We start from the raw sequence: 27,912 nt of genomic DNA on the forward strand, positions 1-27,912 counted from the left end.
GGATATTCACAACAGAATACTTATGTGATAATGAATCAAATCGATTATTCCGCCCGTATATCAGGGCTACGTGCACGATAATTTAGTTGTTTAGGTAAACTGTTTTATATAAAGACTCGGTACTTGCAATCTGTATGTATGAAAACAATAATCTCGTGCAAAGCTATAGATGATAAGTCTTGTATTGTATACTTAAGGTTATGCAGACGGCCGTACTAAAAACAGTTTGTTAAGATATACAGCGGGAATAGTGTTTTGATAAATATCCATTTATTTTGCAACCTTAAAATAACCATGTTATTTTAGAAAAGACATCAACTAGTTTTGACAATCAAAATGTGCAGCATGTATAATGTTACCACACAAAATAAGCTAGACGATGTTTCCGGATGAACCAACTGATGAACACAGTGTGATCGCTGTATAAAACATTCTCACAATAAGCACTTAGGTGTCCTTATAATCATTTGTCTGTGACCTTTCATTCGATTTAGTAATGTTCTGACAACATCACCAGTAGGGCCCCGAAGGCGCTGACTTTAGACGCCACATAATTTAACTGTTAATAGCAGGTATTAATAACAATGTAACACAATAGACTTATGAGGAAAACTGTCCTAATTGCAGCCATGTTTTTAGACAAACAACGTCATTTTCGAACTCAGCCGAAATGTAATACTAACGCAATTACTTAAATGTTGTGAGCAACTATCATTATGCATGGGTCGACATTGTGATTTGTAGAGGGTTAACCCTTGCCACATAAGAAAACTTCCCCCCCCCCCCCCTAATTGCAGACATGTTTTAAAATTGGCAGGAACCATATCACACTCGGTAGACATATCATTAGATTAGAAGTGACGCACCTTTACATCTGAAATATGCAAATTTTGTCATTTTAGCAATAAATATTACATTTATATTTGAGCTACAGACACATGGTTTCCCCATAACACGCCGCCTTTAAAAAGTCGCATTTGTAGTGAGAAAATAAAAAAGTGGATCGCCATGTCGAAATTCCAAATTAAACCTTATAGGAGAAGGAAAATCAATGGTATCGAATATTTCCTACTTTATTGAGTTAAAAGTAAATTATGTGCAATCCATGAGGAGCGGTCATGCTTCATTATAAAGTATACCATTTGTTAATATTTTGAAGTAATATGTGTTCGAAAAGCTGGGGAAAAGATCTGGTTAACAGAAATAACACGTACATCGTAACATTACCTTCTGTAATGCTTCAATATTGTCACATTTAGTACCTCTTTTACTCTTGCCTTTACAGTATACTGAATATAACATTCAATTTTATGTTTATTTATAATGATCATATGTCTTCTTTTTCTAAGACATTGTTTTTTTATTCAAGAAAATCGTTTTAAATAATCTTAGCAGATATAAATTCACACATTAATAAATATACCGATATATCCGTCACAGCATCTGTTGCGTTTAATTCAGAAGTACGTGTAAAAGGTAAACTGTGAAATCGCTATAATTCTCTTTTAAAGAAGGTTAAGTTTTAACATATGAAGTACACTTTTGATTTAACTTTTATTCTTATTATGCCCCCCTTCGAAGAAGAGGGGGTATATTGCTTTGCTCATGTCGGTCGGTCGGTCTGTCGGTCCGTCCACCAGGTTGTTGTCAGACGATAACTCAAGAACGCTTGGGCCTAGGATCATGAAACTTCATAGGTACATTGATCATGACCCGCAGATGACCCCTATTGATTTTGAGGTCACTAGGTCAAAGGTGAAGGTCACGGTGACCAGACATAGTAAAATGGTTTTTGAATGATAACTCAAGAACGCATACGCCTAGGATCATGAAACTTCATGGGTAGATTGATCATGACTTGCAAATGAGTCCTATTGATTTTGAGGTCACTAGGTCAAAGGTCAAGGTCACGGTGACCCGAAATAGTAAAATGGTTTCCGGATGATAACTCAAGAACGCATACGCCTAGGATCATGAAACTTCATGGGTAGATTGATCATGATTCGCAGATGACCCCTATTGATTTTGAGGTCACTAGGTCAAAGGTCAAGGTCACAGTGACCCGAAATAGTAAAATGGTTTTCGGATGATAACTCAAGAACGCATACGCCTAGGATCATGAAACTTCAAAGGTAGATTGATTATGACTTGCAGATTACCCCTATTGATTTTGAGGTCACAAGGTCAAAGGTCAAGGTCACGGTGACCCGAAATAGTAAAATTATTTTCGGATGATAACTCAAGAACGCTTTTGCCTAGGACCATGACACTTCATAGGTACATTGATCGTTACCTGCAGATGACCCCTATTGATTTTCAGGTCACTAGGTCAAAAGTCAAGGTCACAGTGACAAAAATCGTATTCACACAATGGCAGCCACTACAACGGACAGCCCATATGGGGGGCATGCATGTTTTACAAACAGCCCTTGTCTGGATTTATGTTAGTTTTATAAACCAAATTAATTGGTTGAAGATTATTATCATTATTATAATTAATATTTTTAAATTTTCTTTTTGAATGTTCATATATTATTTTTCTTTGCTTGTTTCTCGTAAAATAATAAAAATCATAGATAAACTTATATAAGATAGATTTGGTGGTAATCTTGCATTGTGTTTATGTTGGATACATTAAAAATAAAATAACAGTTTGATAGATTTTATTTACACTTTGTTATAAATGTTAAATGTTTTGTCTTAAAGTGTTACCTGGAGAAAATAAAGATATTATTAATAGTAAAAGTTATAGTTATAGTATTACTATTAGTATTTTATATAGATAGGGCATACAAAAGGATATTGTTATAGATCACAACTTTATAAACTATTATCGATGGATTATTGTATTTATAAACACAAACATACGCATTCTGAACAAATATCATAAAGAGTGGTAACACGTTTTTTTTAAATCAATATGACGCACTTGGTCCAGACTTGGCTTAGACATCGCGCAGATAGTCAATCTGACCAAGTTTTATCAATATAAAGTTATAGACGTGGCCTCTTAAAGGGATCTTTTCACGGTTTGGTAAATTGACAAAATTGAAAAAAGTTGTTTCTGATTCGCAAATTTTCGTTTTAGTTATGATATTTGTGAGGACACAGTATGACTGAACATTTATAGCCATTATATGTATCTTTTGACCATTTAAAAACCTAAAAAATATAAAGCGTTGCAACGCGAGACGATTGAATAATTTGGAGGGTTCTGTTGTTGTCCTTTAAATTTACGAAACTACGAAGATTGCTTATATAAAGTATAAAATACGCGTTTTTACTTCAGACTAACTCCTGGACTCCGGGGGTTACTGGTTCGAGCCCTGGTACCGGCTACTTATTTTTCCTTTTTTTAATTTTATTCTTGATTTTTTACTGGAGCTTTTAAGATCCAGTGTTTACATTTATCAATATAAAGCATTTATTGACAAACTTCAAAATATGCCAAAATCTGTGAAAAGACCCCTTTAAATGGTAACAAGGCTTTTCTAAGATTTGACCTGGCTTTCGACGCACATAACCCAAATTCGAACTCGGCCTAGATATTTTCAATATAAATATTCTGACCAAGTTTCATGACAATTGAGTCTTAAATGATGTGTTTATAGACTGGTAAAGAAGGTTTTCTAAGATTTAGCCCGGTGATCTAATTTTTGACGCATGTGCCACTGATTCGAATTCTTTCAAGATATCGTCCAGATAAACATTCTGACAAAGTTTCAACAAGATTGAGGTTAATGTATGCAACGAGACGGATGTGTTCGCAGTCGGTGTGCAGTACGCAGACGTCAACTACTTCACTCAGTACTTCTGCATGCAGAACAGTCTAGACGGGAACCACTTCAACAACTACACAGACTATACCGGAAATACACAGGTACGACTGAAAATGCTCTTAGGATATACGATCGAAACTGAATGTAAGGTTTAACATCAAACGCAGTTGTAAAGAATATACTGGTATCATGTCATAGGTAGAACTATTTAAATATGGGATGCGCAGTGCTCACTAGCCAGAAATACTGTTTTCATAAATCCACGGTTACCGTAGTAACACTTGTGAATATTAATGCTCAAATTTTGTCCATTGCATATAGTATGAGGTAAAAAGGCAAAACTACAGAGGAATGACCCATGCATTTTACTGAAACCATTGTTTAAATTGAAGTGAATATGCTGTCTGGAAAATCTGCACGCAGAGTGTATTTCAGACACGACAGAAGCAGTTCTAGGTTCTTAAATTTACGTTTTACAATACCTTGATTCAATATTTAAATGTTTCTTACTATAACCTTTTTTCTAGATGCTGAGCGGTAACACGGATGGGGGAACTCATATGGAAACGTTACCGAGCGTGATTACGGCACGTTACGTCCGTGTGTACCCCTGACGTGGAATACGTCATACAAGCATGCGTTCAGACTGGAGATGTACGGATGCTACAGCTATAAGGTCAGTCTTGGATTTTGTAATAATATTCTAGCGTAAATGTCGATGAGTTTGCTACAAACTTATCATAAAATCCGCACGTGATCACTTCATATGAGCCTCACTCTAGGCAAACGGGGCTAAATACACGTCACGTGATCACTTCGTATGAGCATCATTGTAGGAAAATGGGGCTAAATGCATCACGTTATCACTGCATATGAGCCTAACTCTAGGAAAACGGGGCTAAATGCATGTCACATGATCACTTCGTATGAGCTTCGCTCTAGGAAAACGGGGCTAAATACATGTCACGTGATCACTTCATATGAGCATCATTGTAGGAAAACGGTGCTAAATGCATCACGTTATCACTTCATATAAGCCTCGCTCTAGGAAAACGGGGCTAAATACTTGTGCGTAAATTATGATAATCAGGGACATAACTATCCGTCTTAACTGGATTTTCGATAAGACGAGACTTCATCGAAACGTAAAATTATATAGAAGCGGAAATTATAGAAACGGAAAGTGTCGTCCCTGATTAGCCTGTGCGAACACTATGTGGGACGACACTTAACGCACATGCGTTAAGCCCCGTTTTTCGAGAGCGAAGCAAGTATACTCATATGATACGTGCTTATGTTTCTGAAAATAAATAACACGATAACAATCTACGTATCTAGAAATCTTCCTATTAATACAATGTACCTGCGAGTTCGCATAGTAAAATGTGGTTCTTAGCACAGGTGCTATTTTAAAACAACATTTAACAGTTATTTCCATAGTGTCGCTATTTATCGAAAATTGATCCAGTCTTTGTGTTTCGGTGTGTCTGTTTAACATCACGAGTTAACCTAAAGTGATTTCAGTATTTCCAACCAAAAATCAATATCGTTTTTATAGGACGGTTATAAACGATAAATTCTTATTAAATTAATATTTGCCTGCGCAGCTTTTTCTGTTTGAATATACCATAACTTGGGAACTTGTTAAATGGATAACTTAATACCCTCTAAGTCGTCATCGTCCCAGTGAAAAAAATCCGATTTTGAATAGTTGGACATGATGCACTGATGTCAAAATACGAAATGACCTGCGTAACACCGACCGTGATTTTCAAGAATCTTAAAATAATTTTAATTAATTGATTATTTAAGGTAAATAACCTTTCATATATAATTATACATAATTACCTTTTTGATAATTAACAACAAACGATGAATGTTTTTGACATCCATTTTATTTGAAGTATGCAAAGCCGAAAAATATCAAGAGGGTCCGCTATATACGTGGTCTCGTCATAAAATTAACACCCTTTCTGTGTTATAAACAAGAGCCGAAATTCTTAATTTATTAAGCTTCATTAATTATTAGCTTTATTGATAGGGTCAAATACTCGATTCATCTCCTATCAATATATACTCCGTGATCACACTAAGGTTTTAAAAGGAAAAAACACACAAATACAAGAGTAATGATATACACAGCGACAAAATTATGCGTAGCACAAAGCCGATATCGACACGTTACTAGTAAACGTCTCAGAACCAACCTTGTCGTATGAATGTCTGCACAAAAAAGGGATTTTCCGAAACTGAACATCCTTTACGCTTGAACATCCTATTTGTAAGCAATACGAAAATAAAACAGACATTTATTTATTCGAGCCTATTAACGGGAAATTTTCTCAAAACTTAATTGGAAACATAGGTCTACACAAGTCAAAACCTGCGTAAGACTGCTACTCCGAATAAAAACAAAATCAAAATGCTGGTAATAAGGGTCAACAAGCACACCGCAATCTGAACTATAAATGCTATTTGTACATGCATTAATAATATTAACTGGTAAAATCGTCGTAATTCAGAATTAGTTGAAATAAAATGCAATAATACGATGGTGGGCATGTACAAATATACAGGTTGACAAATAAAAATTGTTTGGTTGTATGCAAAACAAGAGATTTACCATCGACTAATATGGCACAAATAGAATGCCTGGTAAGAACTGCCCGTAGCAACTGAAACTGGTCGTACAAAATGTGTGCGACCTGCCGCCTAGTTATGACTTACCGTTTGGATAAAAGACCATACGCGCCCAAAAGCTTAAACAAAAAATATCTTTTAAATAAGATATGTGTTGATGTCAATTGTTTGCTTTGTAAAAACTATCGTCACTTAAACCAATAAGACCAAAGAGTTATGACTAATATCGAGGATCTTTTTTTTCGGAACAATTCCTAGTCCTACATACATGCATAATCAAACAAGGGCGAACTAAGTTTACAACATAATAAGAGAACCTACTCAGCGAATGTACACGTCCTAATGAAGGCTTGTATTTGTGAAAACAAGTTTGGGGATGAATTTGTAGCGTCTCACGCTATTTATCATTCTTCTCGTCCTTCGCAGAACTTCAGCGCTCCAGATATTAATTTAAAACTGTTTCAGCCACTCAAAAAGTTTCCGTGTCTGACGGTGGTGGCAGATCAACATCGGTATATGGTCCGTAAGTACGCCTTGTTTCAAATTTAGATTTAAAACGTTTCTTAGAAGACCTTAATACATTTGCGATCTGGCAGTGTAACCAAATTAGGCTCCGATATTTACAATTTTACCGGAACTTATTTCGAGTACAAAGCCGATACCAATACGTTCACCCATATAAGTTGCAAAACCAAAAAATGGGTCTACCACATATGTATGGTATGAACAAATTTAAAAAGTAGCGGGGAATTCCCAACGGCGTACACATCCTTAACACTATTCTGCGCATTAAAAAAGGTCAACCAGTTACTCATATGAAAATTTAACATTTTCGAAGGTCAATGCAACGTTTTCTATTTTGCTTAGTTTATGTTGTTTTCTTACAAATGCGAAAATTCCAGTTATTCATTCGGAAGTACTGGCGGGAAATTTCAACATTTTTTTTCCAGCTGTTTTTAGAGGTCAATTAAGGTTAAAACCTGGATCAGACAGCTACGCCGAAAAAGATGTACCGCTAACCGAAGCCTATATATATGTTACCGTGGTGTTAAATTTATCTCAAAATTAATATGTATGAGAAACGCTCTGTGAAAATGGGGCTTAATTCATGTGCAGTTCGCACACGCTGATCAAGAATGACTCTTTCTGCGTTTAGATTATTTTTCATTAAAAGGACGCCTCTTCTTAGCGAGAATCTAGTCTAGGCGGAAAGTGTCGTCCCTGATAAGCCTATGCGGACTGCACAGGCTTATATTGGACATCACTTAACGCACGTGCATACAGTCCTGTCATCCCAGAACACGGCTTATATTGAATATCAATTAACGCACGTGCATACAGTCCTGTTATCCCAGAACACGGCTTATATTGGACATCACTTAACGCACGTGCATACAGTCCTGTTATCCCAGAACACGGCTTATATTGGACATCGCTTAGCGCACGTGCATACAGTCCTGTTATCCCAGAACACGGCTTATATTGGACATCACTTAACGCACGTGCATACAACCCTGTTATCACAGAACACGGCTTATATATATTTCCTCCTATTCAGCAGTGTCTGTAAGTTAAGTAAATTTCGTTGAATATACTCTTAATTTTAAGAGTGGCAAAACTGCCTCACATATAATGTAAGAATGATGAAGTGAAATGTTGTTTGTGTATGTCGAAGCCTTACCATTTCAAGCAAACTCTTATTTGAGCAATGCCTGCTCTAACTGAAACAGGAAAGAGCAATGGCAATGAATGTAACGTTTATTTATACACAGGCTTTGATACAATTATACAGTTTGCATAAGAGCAAGGAACTATGGTACAAATAATAATAATACATAAAAACGCATCAAATATCACAAGACCCAACATGAATCCATTTTCAAACATGCACACATCTGTAGTGTTTATATTTTTTCAAACAGGTATATCACAAGATATATGACTAAAATGTCCAAATAATTGAAAAGGATGTTAAATGACTAAAATGAGTGTTAAATCAATTTTGTACCTAGATCAATCAAAATCTTACTAACAATTTGTGTTAAGTTCAAAAACAGAAATATATTATTTTTTATTAATGAACATTATTAAACAGTTTAATTATTGATAATACAAATATCAAGGTTACCAAGTAAGCACTTTTCCTAACACAAACGTATGCCTGTAAAAAAATAATTAAACAAACGAGAAAACTGACAAAGAACAGTGTACATATTTCCGTTATTGGAAACTTAACTAAACAATTGAATAGAATCAGCGAATTAAAGAGAAATAAGATATAATGTGTCAGTTAACGCATTTAGACACAGACAGGGAAAAAGAAGTGCAAACATTTGGAAAAACAACAAAGAAATGGTTTTTGTTTTAGCATTCAAGGTAATAACCATGGTTGCAACCCAAACAGAGGGGGTTGTATGGCTAGTTTGGCTGACAGCTCTCGACCTACAGACCTGGGCTTTCTCCCTAGGTACACAGATTCTCCAGCCAACAGGTTATGTAGAGGAATACGCCAGATCACAGGTTTGAGTATATCACTTGAGCCACGCTCTGCTAGATCAGGGCTTAATGCCTGCGTGTAGTGTTGTCCCAGGGAGGAAACGTAATGCCTGCGTGTAGTGTTGTCCCAGGGAGGACACTTAATGCCTGCGTGTAGTGTTGTCCCAGGGCTTAATGCCTGCGTGTAGTGTTGTCCCAGGGAAAACACTTAATGCCTGCGTGTAGTGTTGTCCCAGGGAGGACACGTAATGCCTGCGTGTTGTGTTATTCCAGGGAGGACACTTAATGCCTGCGTGTAGTGTTGTCCCAGGGCTTAATGCCTGCGTGTAGTGTTGTCCCAGGGCTTAATGCCTGCGTGTAGTGTTGTCCCAGGGCTTAATGCCTGCGCGTAGTGTTGTCCAAGGGTTTAATACCTGCGTGTAGTGTTGTCCCAGGGCTTAATGCCTGCGTGTAGTGTTGTCCCAGGGCTTAATGCCTGCGTGTAGTGTTGTCCCAGGGCTTAATGCCTGCGTGTAGTGTTGTCCCAGGGCTAAATGCCTGCGTGTAGTGTTGTCCCAGGGCTTAATGCCTGCGTGAAGTGTTGTCCCAGGGAGGACACTTAATGCCTGCGTGTAGTGTTGTCCCAGGTGGTAAATCAGGGCTTAATGCCTGCGTGTAGTGTTGTCCCAGGGCTTAATGCCTGCGTGTAGTGTTGTCCCAGGGAGGACACTTAATGCCTGCGTGTAGTGTTGTCTCAGGGAGGACACTTAATGCCTGCGTGTAGTGTTGTCCCAGGGAGGCTTAATGCCTGCGTGTAGTGTTGTCCCAGGGAGGCTTAATGCCTGCGTGTAGTGTTGTCCCAGGGAGGCTTAATGCCTGGGTGTAGTGTTGTCCCAGGGAGGACACTTAATGCCTGCGTGTAGTGTTGTCCCAGGGAGGACACTTAATGCCTGCGTGTAGTGTTGTCCCAGGGAGGACACTTAATGCCTGCGTGTAGTGTTGTCCCAGGGAGGACACTTAATGCCTGCGTGTAGTGTTGTCCCAGGGAGGACACTTAATGCCTGCGTGTAGTGTTGTCCCAGGGAGGACACTTAATGCCTGCGTGTAGTGTTGTCCCAGGGCTTAATGCCTGCGTGTAGTGTTGTCCCAGGGAGGACACTTAATGCCTGCGTGTAGTGTTGTCCCAGGGCTTAATGCCTGCGTGTAGTGTTGTCCCAGGGCTTAATGCCTGCGTGTAGTGTTGTCCAAGGGTTTAATGCCTGCGTGTAGTGTTGTCCCAGGGCTTAATGCCTGCGTGTAGTGTTGTCCCAGGGCTTAATGCCTGCGTGTAGTGTTGTCCCAGGGCTTAATGCCTGCGTGTAGTGTTGTCCCAGGGCTTAATGCCTGCGTGAAGTGTTGTCCCAGGGCTTAATGCCTGCGTGTAGTGTTGTCCCAGGGATGACACTTAATGCCTGCGTGTAGTGTTGTCCCAGGTGGTAAATCAGGGCTTAATGCCTGCGTGTAGTGTTGTCCCAGGGCTTAATGCCTGCGTGTAGTGTTGTCCCAGGGAGGACACTTAATGCCTGCGTGTAGTGTTGTCCCAGGAAGGACACTTCATGCCTGCGTGTAGTGTTGTCCCAGGGGGGGACACTTAATGCCTGCGTGAAGTGTTGTCCCAGGGAGGCTTAATGCCTGCGTGTAGTGTTGTCCCAGGGAGGCTTAATGCCTGCGTGTAGTGTTGTCCCAGGGAGGCTTAATGCCTGCGTGTAGTGTTGTCCCAGGGAGGACACTTAATGCCTGCGTGTAGTGTTGTCCCAGGGAGGACACTTAATGCCTGCGTGTAGTGTTGTCCCAGGGAGGACACTTAATGCCTGCGTGTAGTGTTGTCCCAGGGAGGACACTTAATGCCTGCGTGTAGTGTTGTCCCAGGGCTTAATGCCTGCGTGTAGTGTTGTCCCAGGGGGGACACTTAATGCCTGCGTGTAGTGTTGTCCCAGGGCTTAATGCCTGCGTGTAGTGTTGTCCCAGGGGGGACACTTTTCACCTAGACTGGATTTTTGCTAGGAAGAGACTTCCTTAAACAAACAATTCCATAAAAGAATAAAGTGCAGGCTGCACAGGCTAATCATGGACGAAACTAAACAATCACGCATTAAGCCCTTTTTTTCCTAGAACGTGGCTCACTTGTTCAGCCCCCGATGTCTCACTGGTTCCGCTCACTGAGTGGACTGGCACTGTTTCGGCGCTAATGGAACAGCAGTGGCATTTTCTTGGTCTTCTTCAGCACATGTTGCCCAAACTGAAAACACAAAGTATTGGTGCATTGGTAAGTGAATGTATCTCAATAATATGAGACCAGCTCTGTGAAAAGGGGGTTTAATGCATGGGGGAAGTGTTGTCACAGATTTGCTTGCGCAGTCTACACAGGCTTATCAGGAAAGACACTTTCCACTTTAACAGTATTTTTGTTAAGAATTGTTTTAAGCAAAATATAAAAGCGGAAAGTGTCATCCCTGATCAGCTAGTGTAGATTCCACAGTCTGGGACGACACTTTACGCACATGTATTAAACCCCCTTTTCACAGAGCCAGGCTCATATAAAATGAATTCAGCAGTAGTCTTTACTACTTATTTGAGACATGTAACATAAGTAGTCAATTTGGAGATAATATGCATCACTTACAATCTAATTGGAAATGTATCAACGTAAATTAGAAATTAGAAATGAAAGTGGAACTTTTCACAGATTTTGGCATTTTTTAACTTATTCATTTAATGCTTTATATCGATAAATGTAAACATTGGATCGTAAAAGCTCCAGTAAAAAATCAAGAATAAAATTAAAAAAAGGAAAACAACATTGCCCGGACTAGGTTTCGAACCAGTGACCCCTGGAGTCCTGCCAGAGTCCTGAAGTAAAAACGCTTTAGCCTACTGAGCTATTCCGCCGAGTACATATACTAGAAGTATTTTATACCTTATATAAGCAATCTTCGTAGTTTCACAAAATTTAACGACAAAAACAAAACTCTCCAAATTATTCAATCGTTTCGCGTTGCAACGCTTTATAATTTTTAGGTTTTCAAATCGTCAAAAGATGCATATAATGGCTATATTAGACCATGGTAAATGTTCAGTATTACTGTTTCCTCACAAATATCATAACTAAAACGAAAATTTGCGAATCTGAAACAACTTTTTTCAATTTTGTCAATTTACTAAAGCGTGAAAAGATCCCTTTAAGCAAAAGTAAAGCAATTACGGAAAGTAGTTCCAACATGAGTTAGTGTTGCCTGTTTAATTATTGGTAACTGAAAGGAGACTTAATGTGCATAAAATAAGTAAATGTATGTTAAATGCAATATAATGTAAAATGCGAAATCTAGTTGCACCATTAAAATGCAGCGTACGCCGACTGTCTAGGCATGCGCGTATGGTCCGTTTAGTATGTAAATTTTGGTAAAAAACACTATAAAGCTATAAAATTTGTAAAAACATACATACATGTTGGTTCAATTGCGCTGGTTTAACTGGAGGGTATGTTTTGAAACGTGTATTGTAAGGCTATGTAGTTATACACGGCTGTACGAGTAAAGTGATACAAAATCTGCCTCGCTTTGAGGAAACTAATGCATGTGCAAAATGTGTCGTTGAAGATAAGCCTGTGCAGTCTGCATAGCCTTGTCAGGGAATACACGTTCCGCCTAAAATGGATGTTCGCTAAGAAGAGACTTGCTTCAGCGGATACAGCGGAAAGTGTCGTCCCTGATAAGCCTGTGCACGTGCCAATGTTGGGTGATACTTTAAGCACATGCATTAAACACCAGTTTTCTAAGGGCGAGACTCATTTATGAAGTTTGTGTTTCTGCAACTGATTTGGTACTCGATTTCACGCAATATGTACCAAATACAGTTATGTACTTATGTATTTCGTTTATACGCGTATTGTATTCATGTACATATATCTTTATTTGTATTGCGCACTTCCCTTGCATTATCTGTCTTAAGAGCTTTCAAACTTGGTTTTGTTAACTCTAAGTGTCAACCATAACAAAAAATGTTTGGCACTTCAATAGTATACATCAATCCTATTTTTATAAACGATGGCCTTTTTTATAATAACTAAATAATAACTTTAATAACTAAAACACATCTTTATAGAGTATAGAACGGATTTTTGTTGGATTCGATGGCATGTCGATTTTATTTCACGAGTGATCATATAAATAATATTGCGCCACTCGTGAAAATATATTTTTTAATGATCACGAGTGAATTAAAATCGATATTCCATCGAATCCAACAATTTTTTTATTTATTTATGCTTTTTTAATCGTTTATTTCATTTCGTCGAAAAAATGACGTCATTTCACAGTAAATATAAATAGAGATTAATAGGTAATAGTGTTGATTATAGATCAGGTTTACAATGCGAGGCTTAGAAAACAAAAAGCACGAGCCTTGGCGAGTGCTTTTTCGTTTTCGTGCCGAGCATGATAAACCTGATCTATAATCAACACTAATCTATTATTCTATGTATCCCACTTTTTATTTTGTAAACCTTTTTGTTTAAACAAAATTAGTTTGACTGGATAATTTCGCTGGATTTATGACGTCATTTTGTCGAAATATTGACGTCATTTCCTGCCGTTGATTATAGATGATATTTAATCAACGGGGCTTTAATCAACCGAATTCGCTGTAAAAGTGGGATAAATAGAGAATAATAGGTTAGTGTTGATTATAGATCAGGTTTATCATGCGAGGCTTAGAAAACAAAAAGCACGAGCCTTGGCGAGTGCTTTTTCGTTTTCGTGCCGAGCATGATAAACCTGATCTATAATCAACACTGACCTATTATTCTATTTATCCCACTTTTTATTCAGTAAACTTTTTTTATTTAAACAAAAATAAGTTTTCATGAGTGTTTGTCGTACTTTGATAATGATTGTAGTGTAACCAAGGTCAGTGTATTACTCCGCGTTCCAAAAATAACCGCTGATCAAATAATCATTTTATTAATCAGAATATCGTTCTGTAACAAAGTGTCGAGCGTTATTAATTACAAATTAAATCATACTGAATTGCAAATCTTTACGTTTTATGATATCAATGTGACATTAAGTTGTTATATACAAGGAACTACATTTGTTTACAACGTAGCCTAACATCACACACAATTCACTTTCGATCTCAAACTATCGAGTCGATCACGAGGTGCACACTATTTGCTTCTTTGTTATAATATATGGTTATTTCGTGACAAAATAACAAAGATTACTTGGATTTAAGCTAATTATATACATTAACATTTTGAATGTTGAAAGTGGCACCAAAGAATTGAGAGGCAAAGTTGTTCGAACTAGAGAAAGACATTTGCTGGTGAAGTGACTGGGTGGGGCAAACATCAAGATCAACTTGTTCGACGGTAGACAGTGGTTGTCTAGGCTGCATTTCGGCCATATTTTCGGTGCGTGAAGGCGAACAAGAGGAATCTGTTGGATTGTTACATTTACTGGACTGAGCAAGAATGAACACTTTTGCTGCTGTTCAACAGATATGTTGGAATAATTGGTTATGGACTGGACATTTTTGTGCCCTGTTATGGCCATGGTTTCAGTGGGTGGAATGTTTGCATTTCGAAGTTTTTGGACCAGGAATTTGCGAACTGAGTGGTTCGTTATTCTCGTGTGCTTGAGAAAGCCGGCGTCTTTTGCCATGGCCTTCAGCATCAGACCTAACTTGTTGACACCCAATTGTTGACGCAAGAATCACCGGGATGCAGTTTCATTTGTGCGTATTGCCAGGTAGAAAAGATGCTTTGAAGAAAAATCAGATGGACGCATATCCGAGTACAGCTTGTAAATTAACACAGGATTTCTTGGTCCAGACGATTGTTTTCTACGGTCAAAGGGGAGCAACTCGAACTGACTTCTTCAAAGGGGAGCAACAACAACAGAACCTAGGTTTTAATGACAATAAATGACAAAAAACACACGTTTTTTGCTACTTTCCTTTCTTTTAAGGTCATTAAGATTGACAAACTTTTGAGATTGTTTTTATTACTGATGCACTTGGCAAATTCAGGTGACGAGGTGCGTGGGAAAAAGTAGTCCCGGTTCGGCAGTTGATGACGTTATTTCGTGCCATTGATTATAGCCTTGCCGTTGATTATAGTTGAAATTTAATAAACGGGGCTTTAATCAACCGATTTCGCTGTAAAAATGGGATAAAAGATTGTTTGCATTATCATTATTTTTCAGTTATTTTTCACTGTTTAAAACAGTGAAATATCAGATTTAAACCACCGGAAAGCATAAAATAAATACCGGTAAGGCCAGCATTTTATATTATTTGTTTTACGTGAGCGCCCGACCCTATTTTTCGACAAATACAAATAAAAATAAAAGTCACTTTCTTTTTTTTATTAACATTTCACCCGCCGACCTGGTATTTTATCCAAAACTAGAAAAAAAAATGACGCAGATTGCCGAATGTGTTGTTCAAAATTTGTTTATAATACGGGTTGTTTCGTTGTGCCAAGTCGACTTGTAAAGCTTCAGCGATTTTCATTGGCAATTGCAGCCAATACCACACGCTATTAGCCAATCGATGAGTATTTAACAAATGATTTTTATATTGCATTTCCGAAATGGCGGACATTAACAACAACGAGACAAATGTAGCATATTTTAAAATCAAATTAATTAAAAACGGAGCTGAAACAATTTCAATTAGAAAAGTTAATCTTCAGAACACCACGTTGACATCATTCCCATATTATGTGGTACGAAATTTAAAATAATTAGAGTTTTTGCAGATGATGCAGCGGTGTCACCATCAATAACTTTCGGCGTGTTAAATAGTTTTGGGTGGGTTTAATAAATATGCGTATTTATTAAAATGTAGATACTGTAATATTTTTTATAGATAAAAATCAACATCCCGAAAATGTCCAAGAAGTACTACTTTACGTTTCTTTATAATGAACATGAGGACTGAACCACAGGTACTTGCATCAATAATCCAATTCCCCACCCACCCATATGTATATTTTATTTAGAAAAAAAGTATGCAACACAGCTTCTGAAGAAAATAACATTGGGTCCGGATGTTCGTATGTCCGTCAAAGTTATAAGAAAGTTTTAATTAGTTTTCTTGACACAGTATCAAATTAACATGCTTATTATTCTTCATTAACTTAAAGCAAAACTATTTTTCATATATTAAACTGTATAACTATAACTGTATGTATTGATCAATATTTTAACAATTTTTCCGGTACCTTTTGACCAGGTTACGTCCCTTTGTTTGGATCAGTTCATTTTATTGAATTTCTACAGACAAAACAAAAGTTTGACTTTCAAAATGTCATGAAAAAGTAAATGGAATTTATTTCTTAATTATTTGATCAGTTTTGTAAATCAGAAATACATCTTAATATATTTTTCAAAAATGTGTTGTTATTTAGCCGAAATATGATGTTCTATCAACTGTACATAATGTTTTCATACTGCAGGATTTGTACTGCAATGAATGCAAGTAAATTTATCACACCTCAGTAAATGTGCTCAATTGGCTTTATGTATTTGTTCCAAGGGTTATTATTATCTGCACATTTATATAGCTCTCTTTGTTTGTTATATATCCACACAAATGCCATTGCTGTTTCTCCTTAAAATAATACAGACAACACACTCCATAGAAAATTTTATTTGAACTTTAACTGTGAATAAGAGAGGAACAAAATAATATGTGCAAATGTTTGCACCATTTTATTTTGACAATACTGTGAGTCTTTTACGAAATGATTAAAATATAATACTATTTTAAAAATATACAATTACATAGTTCAAAAGTTGTTTTCTATATTAATATTGCGAGTAAATTATATACAGTCACCAGAGTAATTCTACTAGAACAATTTAAATCCTTGCTACATGTATATAAAATGTTCAATTAAATAAATCTAGGTTTCTAGGTAAATTGTGTCTTTTACCTCAATATTTTGTTGGGGCTAATGTGAAGCCAATTGACATGATACAAAAACTACGAAGATTACAACCATACAATGTCACATACAAAATAATCATCACCTAACCCATGCGTTTTGAGAGAATTAGATTGTTTAAGCTCTTTATTATATAAGTAAATATTAATCATGTGAAACAAGCCAAGGACGGGTTATTTTTTACTCCAAATGTATGATTTGATAACACCTAGAAGAAGAAAACACTTACATGTTACACACCAAATATTGAACCCATGGCCCTTGCGGTTTCTGTGTTGTTAGGGATTATCTAATACATTAATGTATATAAATCAGTTGAACCCTGAAGCGCAAACAGTTTTGACCACGGAGACATGCTTTGAGGAAACTTAGCAAAGAACCACTATTTGGTTGGCATGCAACGTAAGAAACCAATGGGCCTTGCGGTTTCAGAGAATGAGTATATTATTTATATTTATAAGCAAAACTGTAACCACTAGGGAGGACAAATTTTCTGCAGGATTTTAACAAACTTCAAAGAGAACCTTATAACGATGTTACACACCAAATATTGTAATCATGCCCCTTGTGTTCACTTTACATATATAAACAATATAACTCTCTCTGAATTTAAACATGAAATGCAGCACATGTTTTTATAAGTCTATAACTCTCGGTTTCTTAAATGAAATATTCACATTTTATGTACTAGAACTTTCACTGCACAAAGTTTGGATCAAGATCAATTCAAGCGCAGTCTGATCAGGATCCAAAGTGTTCGCTTAACATCTTTAGAAGTACTGACTGAATGACAATTATGTTGAACATTTTGGATCCTGATCAGACTGCTCTTTTGGAGCCAAAATGGTCGCAATCGCCTTAAGGTCCAAATTCCTGTTACGTGGCTCATTTTTTCTCATGATTGATACAAAGTATCATGATATAAAGAAAGTCTGTTGTATATTAAAGAATATTTTTAGTGTGCATATTCCACCCATGGATGAACGTTACAAAGTTGGTTGTTATTTAAAGGTATTAAACAATGTAAAAAGTTTTAAAGTCTTTTTTATTTTAGTAAAATGCATGCTATATTTGTTCTAAACATACATATGATATACACTCAACAAAAGTTTAACGATCACTATAATACACTAGTTACACACCTGGCGTGTTTAATAGTCTCTATTGAAGCAATATAGTATAATACATGTGAAAGGTGCTTTTACCTATAGATATATATAAAAATATTTTTACTATTATTATAAAAAGCTTCTACAACAGTGTAATGAGAATGATATATAAAACACTTAAAGGTTAATGCAAGTATACATAAGGTTAAATTGGCTGAATTTTAAATTTTCAAAAATAAAAAAATTATCGGTTTATACAGTTTTATTTTTATTTTGTTGGTAGACTGCTCACTTTTCATGCTTTTTTTATTATTTTTATTTATCCCCCCCCCCCGACTCAAATTTTTTGAAAAATTTCCCGTAAAACAAATAAAATAAAAATGCTGGCCTAATACATTATACAGTACAGCTTACCATTTCAATTCATAGTTCGTATACATCCACAAAATATCATTAATTTATAGAAGCCCATCTGAACTTGCTTCTACTTTGATTTAAACATCCTCTGTCACGGTGTTTACCACGAATTGATCTCTGTTTTTATCCGATCGCCATTTGCCGTCTCGAGTGTTGCTTGTCGCAGGTCCGCTTACATTTCTAGTTACTTCCCTTGATATATTGGATGCTGATTTTTATATTGTAAGTTTGCTTTACTTCACATGTAGCCATCGAACCAGTAACACGCAATAAAAGTATGTATATACAAACGTATGGAGTTCTTATGATTGATGAACACATAAATATAATGACCAACATTATGACAGCAACGACAAAAGAGAAATTCATTACCACGCAGATCAATGACAAACAATATGAAAGCATTATGTTCCCCTGGCTTATTTCCCCTGGAAATGGTTCCATAAACAATATCGGTTATTAATTAACCCATTTATGCCCATTGTGTACACACCGGTCTTACTGACAATAACGTAGTGACGTCACCATCTATGTATAGAATGATTTATGCCTAGTGGACTCTCCCATCCTTCTAAATTGTATCAATAGTATAAAATATGAGAATACCTTGATTTTCGTCATTAAGCGAGAGCTTTTTCCGCCATTTTGTGCGTACGATGTACTTTTGTGATCACGTGATTCCCCGCAGTGATAAAATATTAACGCTATTTAACTTTGTTATATAAGTACAAACGGAGCTGATGTCTTGCCTTGTATACAATACAGACTTTCATGTGTCTGGCTTTTCATTATTCTCACACAAATACAACTGATCATTAAGATTCCCCGCAGTGTTTATATACGCGATTTGTCGTAGTTTGACACTTTTAAATCCACGTTTTGGCTAATAGCTCTTCACTTAAAACGTAAACTTAATATTTACAGCGTTCAATTATTAATAATTTGTCACTGAAATTCTTGACGTAATTTCTATTTATAGAATGACTAGATCTAGATAACTTCATAACGGACGGAAGTAGGTAAACGAGGTTATAATATTTATCGGGGGAATTTTCATTCGTGTACATTTGTTTCGTAAGTAGATTAAATGTTATCTCTTACCTTTATTATCGTATTTAGAAATGTGTTATTTTATATGAAATAACCATTGACTTATATCAACTGCGCAGTATATTGCTAACCCATCGCATAACTTAACTACTTTGTTCGAAGGTTTTTGAAATCGAAAGTGCATGCATTTTAATAATGAATAATAAACAACATATCCTTCTATGTGCCGTTTGTCCAAGCTGAATGGGAACTTTTATAAAATTTATTTGGTCGTATCATGTATTTGATTACACATGTATTAAATATAAAAACTATGTCAGATACACTATAGTCAAATGGACCTTGAAATCGAAAGTGCAAAACATTTTAATATTGATACAAACTACATTACCCTCAAACTAGTCAAGTCAAGTTAAGTTAATTTGTAAACAAAGGCCTACGGCCCAAAATAATTATACATTAACATTATTATTAGATCATAACATAGTTGTCAAGGTATTATAAAATTTTGTTTTCGTTCCTAGAATGCCAGATTGTTTTCGCGTATGTTTTGATCAGCATTTGATTGAGAATACGTGTATATGCGTTATGCGTATTTACTGATTCCTGTATATATTGGTGCACTTTGATATTATATGTTTAATGTTTATGAATACCACGTGCGTACTTTTTTTTTCCTATTTCAATGACCTCTAGACGGTTTATTTTCATTAACAATATCAATTTATTTCCATGCCTATAAATCATTATTCACATATAAGTTTACTCTGTGTATCATGTCAATGTTTACTGTGCTGATCGCTAAGTTTACTCTGTGTATCATGTCAATGTTTACTGTGCTGATCGCTAAGTTTACTCTGTGTATCATGCCAATGTTTACTGTGCTGATCGCTAAGTTTACTCTGTGTATCATTTCAATGTTTACTGTGCTGATCGCTAAGTTTACTCTGTGTATCATGTCAATGTTTACTGTGCTGACCGCTAAGTTTACTCTGTGTATCATGTCAATGTTTACTGTGCTGATCGCTAAGTTTACTCTGTGTATCATGTCAATGTTTACTGTGCTGATCGCTAAGTTTACTCTGTGTATCATGTCAATGTTTACTGTACTGATCGCTAAGTTTACTCTGTGTATCATGCCAATGTTTACTGTGCTGATCGCTAAGTTTACTCTGTGTATCATGTCAATATTTACTGTGCTGATCGCTAAGTTTACTCTGTGTATCATGTCAATATTTACTGTGCTGATCGCTAAGTTTACTCTGTGTATCATGTCAATGTTTACTGTGCTGATCTCTAAGTTTAACTCTGTGTATCATGTCAATGTTTATTGTGCTGATCGCTAAGTTTACTCTGTGTATCATGTCAATGTTTACTGTGCTGATCGCTAAGTTTACTCTGTGTATCATGTCAATGTTTGCTGTGCTAATCGCTAAAGAAGTGCACTATATTGTACTACGTATACATAATTTTATTACTCTTATGCTTTTGTTAACAATTGTGTCTTATTATTTGTTCAGCTTTTCGTGTATTTGGAGGAAAGTTATATATGTCTAGAACATGCTTATAAAAATACAAAAGGGTTGTGTAAATATAGAATGTACATTATTCAGTTATTTATATTTTTTAGATCTTGGCATAGTTGGTTTAAACATATTCACACACACGCACATAAGCATGCTATTCGCAATCCAGATATCGAACTTAGTTTGCAGAACAATTGTTGCATATTCTGTTTTCTTTTTGTACATTATTGCGTCTCCCCAGTTTGATTTGTAAATTGTGATTGAGGCTCGGAATTTACAATCGCGCAATCTTTTAGTTGGTGCTTAATCAATAGATAAGTACATTTCTGTGTTATGTAGGCTTTTGTATGTTTATGATGATGACATCGACTCGAGTTTAAAACGTCGTCGGCCCATTTTTGCGTGCGGCAATCAATTACGCGTTTCTTAAAAGATTATTTAAATAATTTGCATCACCAACTGCAACATCTTGACTTATCCAAGCTTATCCATGTCCGCATATGAACAATATAGTTCTTATTTAGATGTCCAGCAGATTCTCACAGCGTCATCTAGTGATTTTAACAATCAATAACGAAGCTCGGGCATTCGTAAATGGTTACACCAATAATTACCAGGTTCATTGATACGAACAGGACTTCATTGTCTTGACTCGTTTGATGAAACACCATTATATAACAGTTAAAGTTGAAACTAACCTAGTTTTCAAGTCGTGTACAGAGTAGTATATAATATAAAGAAGTGAAACTCCAGCTGCTGGAGCAGTATTGAATTTTCATTAAAAACAATTAGTTGGTCCTTTATTTAAGGCAAGTGACCCATTGCCCAAACAGTACAAAACAGCACAATACAGCACAATACAAACCAACATAAACACAAAATATGAATAAAGCTGGGGTCACCGCCTTGGAACGGTCAATGCAAAGCATTGGGGGTTTAAACCTGGTTATAGAGCGCTCAACCTCACACTTGGACCAGCAATATTCATAATACATTTAAGTGTAAATAAAATTTAACGTCATAGGATTGTAACTCAAATTAAACAATAATAAAAGGGAATTAAAATGCATTCAATTTAATTACTATTTAATTACTCAATTGCATTGAAGATACAAGAGTAACAGAATTACAACTTTTTGACGAACGATCAAATAAAACTATAAACAATTGTCAACTACATTCCTTCTTTATAGAAAAGATTTGAGAATATAGAATCATATAGTTAATATCTCCGATAATCATCGCGCAAATACAGGAAGAAGCAGCAATAATGGGTGTAAAAATTCCATATTACATAGCTTGGTTGTTTATGTGACTGCTAAACAAATTAAAAATAATTAAATCAAACAAGAAACGCCTATCAGAGAGAAAATATAAATAAAATGGAACGTTATAAACCCAATGACCTATGCATGTAGATTACAACTGGGAAAGTCGGTCGTATGACGTCACAAAAATCCATAATGACATAATGACGTGAACAAATTCCAAGGGCAGGACTAAATAAAAATATTAATGGGGCTGTGCTACTAATAAAACAAGTTTAGGTGATATAATATTAAGAAGCAAATGAATAAAAATGGTAATTCCATTAAAGCGACATTATTGGAATTAAACAGTATATAGGTGTTTTGACAACTGAAGACAGAAATGATTTGATGTACGAATTGAGTCCAAATGTAGTTTACATGCAGATTTGTTCATACGACACAATGACACAATTTTATTCAACAGTGAAAAATGCCTATAATGTAGTATTCATGCAGATTTGTTCATACGACACAATGACACAATTTTATTCAACAGTGAAAAATGCCTATAATATCACTAATGATTCCAAATTTTAAGGGAAGAAAGATATAGTGAATCGAAAACCATCAAACACGTGTTTTTAAGTACATAAGCATCGTATCCTTTTGATAAAAACAAGTTAATTAAATTGAAAAGTTTAATATGAACACTTGGTTTAACATATTTTAATTTGCGGACACGCTTCAAAACATCACCGTAAAATGACTTGTAAATGTTATGTTCATGTGCATATATATTATTAAGTGCTTCATAAGATGTTATGCGACATTAGGATTAAAGGATCAAACTTGCTGTTATGCTGATGTTTTATGAGAGTTTATAAGAACGTAAACTCTGAAAAAAACACATTAAAACAATAATATATATTATTACCATTCATTTTGCCTTTTTTAATCTAATCACATCTTTGACAATTAAAACTTATATATACTTCCAGCATTTTACAAATGGCAGAAAGAGGCGTCGGATGTACCGAGTCAGAGTCTGGATACAGCAGCCTGTACAGTCGTCACCCTCGGGTAAGTCTGAGACTGTAAGCATTTGAAGGCACAGCAGCATGCACAGTCGTCACTCTTGGGTAAGTCAGTGACTAGAATCATTTGTAGACACAGCAGCCTGTACAGTCGTCACTCTCGGGTAAGTCAGTGACTAGAAGCATTTGTAGGCACAGCGGCCAGTACAGTCGTCACTCTCGGGTAAGTCAGAGACTGGAAGCATTTGTAGACACAGCAGCCTGTACAGTCGTCACTCTCGGGTAAGTCTGAGACTAGAAGCATTTGCAGGCACAGCAGCCTGTGCAGTCATCACTCTCGGGTAAGTCAGAGACTAGAAGCGTTTGCAGGCACAGCAGCATGTACAGTCGTCACTCTCGGGTAAGTCTGAGACTGAAAGCATTTGTAGGTACAGCAGCCTGTGCAGTCATCACTATAATACAGAGGCCTACGCAGAAATTATTCAGAGGGGGGGGGGGTCAACTAGGGAGGGTGCTGGAGGGGGGTCCCCTCCTGCTGTCGATTTTTTTTAATGGCACTTTGAAATGATGCAATTTCCTGCTGTCTAATTATCATTTTTGCATGATAAAAGTGCATGTAAAACAAACAAGAACTTGAGTTCAGACATCAAGTGTGACAGACACACAGACAGACACACAGGGTTAAATCAAAAGTCTCTCAAACCACTAAAGTGGTGGGAGACATAATCTTTATCCAGAAATTGTTGAACAGTGTTAGATGGGTGGACCTCCTATTTAACTTTGTTGGATATCCTACAAGGTCATCCTGTTGGATGAGTGGATATTTATCAAACTTTGTTGTAATCGTATTATGTATACATTGTTGAGTCTTGTGGTTCAAAAACTGTCAAATAAGGCAAAGTCATTGATAAACCTTTTTACAAATTACAAAAATAACAGTTTAAGCAACACTCTTCATTTTAAGTTCTATCAAATATTATGTCATTTTTGTAACAAAAACAATACAACAAAATATATGCACAAGTATGTTCTTACAACTATTCAACTAATGTTATGATATTTGTACTTTCTCAGAAATGATCACTTAGATAATTCATATAACTCTTCGTACTATGTCTGGTTACAATCTACAACTTAGACATGATGTCAGGAAGATCCATCCGCCTAGGATGCTTCCAAGCAAACTCACGTACAACATTTCAAATGTTTATGTCCATGTCCCTATGAATGGAAAGCAGGCACAAAGCGAGCAGAAAATAGATAATAATAATAGTAATAGTAATCGAAGATAATTAATTATTTCAAAGTTTTCAATAAACTTTCTTTCCATGAAATTAAAAAACACAATTTAAACTTTATTTGAAAACATATGTAAACCAAATTGTATTTTTTGTATGTGTTTGTAATTTAAATCAAATACAATTGCGTATTTTAAACTGACTTAAAAATTGTATTGTTTTGTTCATAGAATCATCTTGAAAACGTGTCCATGGAGATCTGTACTTTAATGACCCGGCTTGGGTACGGCGAGATGATGAGACGGTGGCGCGTTGAGAAGTACAGGGAGTTTGACAGGCTGATGAATGCACCATATTTGAATGATGAAATAAACGCATTTCAAATCACAGCTGGGAGCAAGGCAGAGGGACTGACCTGCAATTTGGAAAGCGACTGGGACGTATTATTTGTGGTGCCGAATGTCCTCTGTGTGGAAGCTGATATCAATCTGCTCACTTTTTCATACGACATAGATGTGTTTAGGATGGATACGATGGATACACATGTATATCCAGGGCACTGCAGACTGTTGCAAGAGAGACCAGCTGCTCATGATCGTGACCCAATAATTACCAAGGCTCTGTGTGATAATGGATATGAGGGCGTTCTATTAAGTAGTAGCTTATTGCTAGATGAATATTCGGCTACATTAACACATATTGCAGATGTGGAGCGTCATGAACGAGCCGGGCCGTCGATGCCTGATACATTTAGAGGTGTAGTACATGTTGACAAGGTAATCGCACTACGTTGTTACTGCCCCAGCATCCTACAGAGATGGGCTGACAGACGCCATCACCAACTATAGTTCAGAAAGTAGTATCATATGGAGCCGTGGTTACTCCGGTAGGGTTTAAGGGACGCGATTACAAGCACATGGAGTGGAGGATTTGTTTCAACACCGGAGAGGCAGAACTTGTAAACAACCTTAACGACACACAAGCAAAAGTATATGTCATTCTTAATATGATCCTCAGAGATATAATAAAACCAAATAATAAAGAAATAACATCGTACGTGTTGAAAAACATCATATTATGGCAAGCTGAAAATACTCCACAGACAGAGTTTCATTCACGCAGCTTACTTTACTGGTTGCATTTTTACGGACTGAAAAAACTTAGGACTGCTATTGAGAAAAAACGACTTTGCTATTACATGATTCCGGAAAGAAATCTTATGGAAGCCTGTGGTATGCATGATTACCAGCAACAGAAATGGGTAGCAGATATCACGGACATGCTAAAGGAAGGGCCCAATGTAATCTTGAGACTGGAGAAGATAAGAAAGGCGATTGTCGCGTCCCCAGAGCCGATGATGTGGTTCAGCAAGAAAATGATGGAGCTAGAGATGTTGGAGCTGGAGTACGCGAACCGATACGCGGTAATTAGAGAGAAGAATGGGGAGGTGGGTGACTCGGATTCCATCCTGGAGAAGATAGGCAGCCGCCGGTGCGATCTGTTGGAACAGGTTGCGCAACGAATGTTCTTAAAAGTCAGTTCTGCTAATCAACTGGTTGATATTTTTTACAGAATGCTTATGTGATAATGAATCAAATAGATTATTTCGCGCGTGTATCAGGGCTACGTGCACGATAATTTAGTTGTTTATGTATACTGTTTTATATAAAGACTTGGTACTTGCAATCTGCATGTATGAAAACAATAATCTCGTGCAAAGCTATAGATGATAAGTCTTGTATTGTATACTTAAGGTTATGCAGACGGCCGTACTGAAAACAGTTTGTTAAATTATACAGCGGGAATAGTGTTTCGATAAATATCCATTTATTTTGCAACCTTAAAATAACCATGTTATTTTAGAAAAGACATCAACTAGTTTTGACAATCAAAATGAGCAGCATGTATAATGTTACCACATAAAATAAGCTCGACAATGTTTCCGGATGAACCAACTGATGAACACAGTGTGATCGCTGTATAAAACATTCTTACAATAAGCACTTAGGTATCCTTATAATCATTTGTCAATGACCTTACATTCGATTAAGTAATGTTTTGACAACATCACCAGTAGGGCCCCGAAGGCGCTGACTTCAAACGCCACATAGTTTAACTGTTAATAGCAGGTATTAATAACAATGTTACACAATAGACTTATGAGGAAAACTGTCCTTATACCTCGCAGCCCTGTTTTAGACAAACGACAGTCATTTTCGAACTCAGCCGAAATTTTTATACTAACGCAATAACTTTAATCTTGTGAGTGGCTATCATTATGCATGGGTCGACATTGTGATTTGTAGAGGGTTAACCCTTGCCACATAAGAAAACTTCACCCCTTAATTGCAGACATGTTTTAAAATTGGCAGGAACCATATCACACTCGGTAGACATATCATTAGATTAGAAGTAACGCACCTTTACATCTGAAATATGCAATTTTTGTCATTTTAGCAATAAATATGACATTTATATTTGAGCTACAGACACATGGTTTCCCCATAACACGCCGCCTTTAAAAAATCGCATTTGTAGTGAGAAAATAAAAAAGTGGAACCCCGCGTCGAAATTCCAAATTAAACCTTATAGGAGTAGGAACATCGATGGTATCGAATATTTCGTACTTTATTGAGTTAAAAGTAAGTTATGTGCAATCCATGAGGAGCGGTCATGCTTCATTATAAAGTATACAATTTGTTAATATTTTGAAGTAATATGTGTTCGAAAAAGCTGGGAAAAAGATCTGGTAAACAGAAATAACACGTACATCGTAACATTAACTTCTGTAATGCTTCAATATTGTCACATTTAGTACCTCTTTTACTCTTGCCTTTACAGTATACTGAATTTTACATTCAATTTTATGTTTATTTATAATGATCAAATGTCTTCTTTTTGTAAGACATTGTTTTTTTGTTCAAGAAAATCGTTTTAAATAATCATAGCAGATATAAATTCACACATTAATAAATATACCGATATATCCGTCATAGACAGCGTCTGTAACGTTTGATTCAGAAGTACGTGTAAAAGTTAACTATGAAATCGCTATAATTCTCTTTTAAAGAAGGTTAAGTATTAACATATGAAGTACACTTTTGATTTAACTTTTATTCTTATCTGGATTTGCTAGTTTTACAAACCAAATTAATTAGTTGAAGATTATTATCATTATTATTATTAATATTTTTAAATTTTCTTTTTGAATGTTCATATAATATTTTTCTTTGCTTGTTTTCTCGTAAAATAATAATAATCATAGATAAACTTATTTAAGATAGATTTGGTGGTAATCTTGCATTGTGTTTGTGTTGGATACATTAAAAATAAAATAACAGTTTGATAGATTTTAGTTACACTTTATTATAAATGTTAAATGTTTTGTCTTAAATTGTTACCTG

The 27,912-nt window shown here is 36.1% G+C and overlaps 1 long non-coding RNA gene across 1 annotated transcript; it reads left to right on the top strand.

Annotated features, from left to right (window-relative positions):
- The first annotated feature begins 7 nt into the window (after positions 1-7).
- LOC127850911 (uncharacterized) lies at positions 8-27,848 on the top strand. Its single transcript, XR_008035557.1, has 2 exons — positions 8-572; positions 26,638-27,848. It is a non-coding gene; the product is annotated as an uncharacterized LOC127850911 (long non-coding RNA).
- Positions 27,849-27,912: the final 64 nt, after the last annotated feature.

The sequence above is a fragment of the Dreissena polymorpha genome, chromosome 11 (genome assembly GCF_020536995.1).
Source record: "Dreissena polymorpha isolate Duluth1 chromosome 11, UMN_Dpol_1.0, whole genome shotgun sequence".
Classification (NCBI taxonomy): Eukaryota; Metazoa; Mollusca; class Bivalvia; order Myida; family Dreissenidae; genus Dreissena; species Dreissena polymorpha.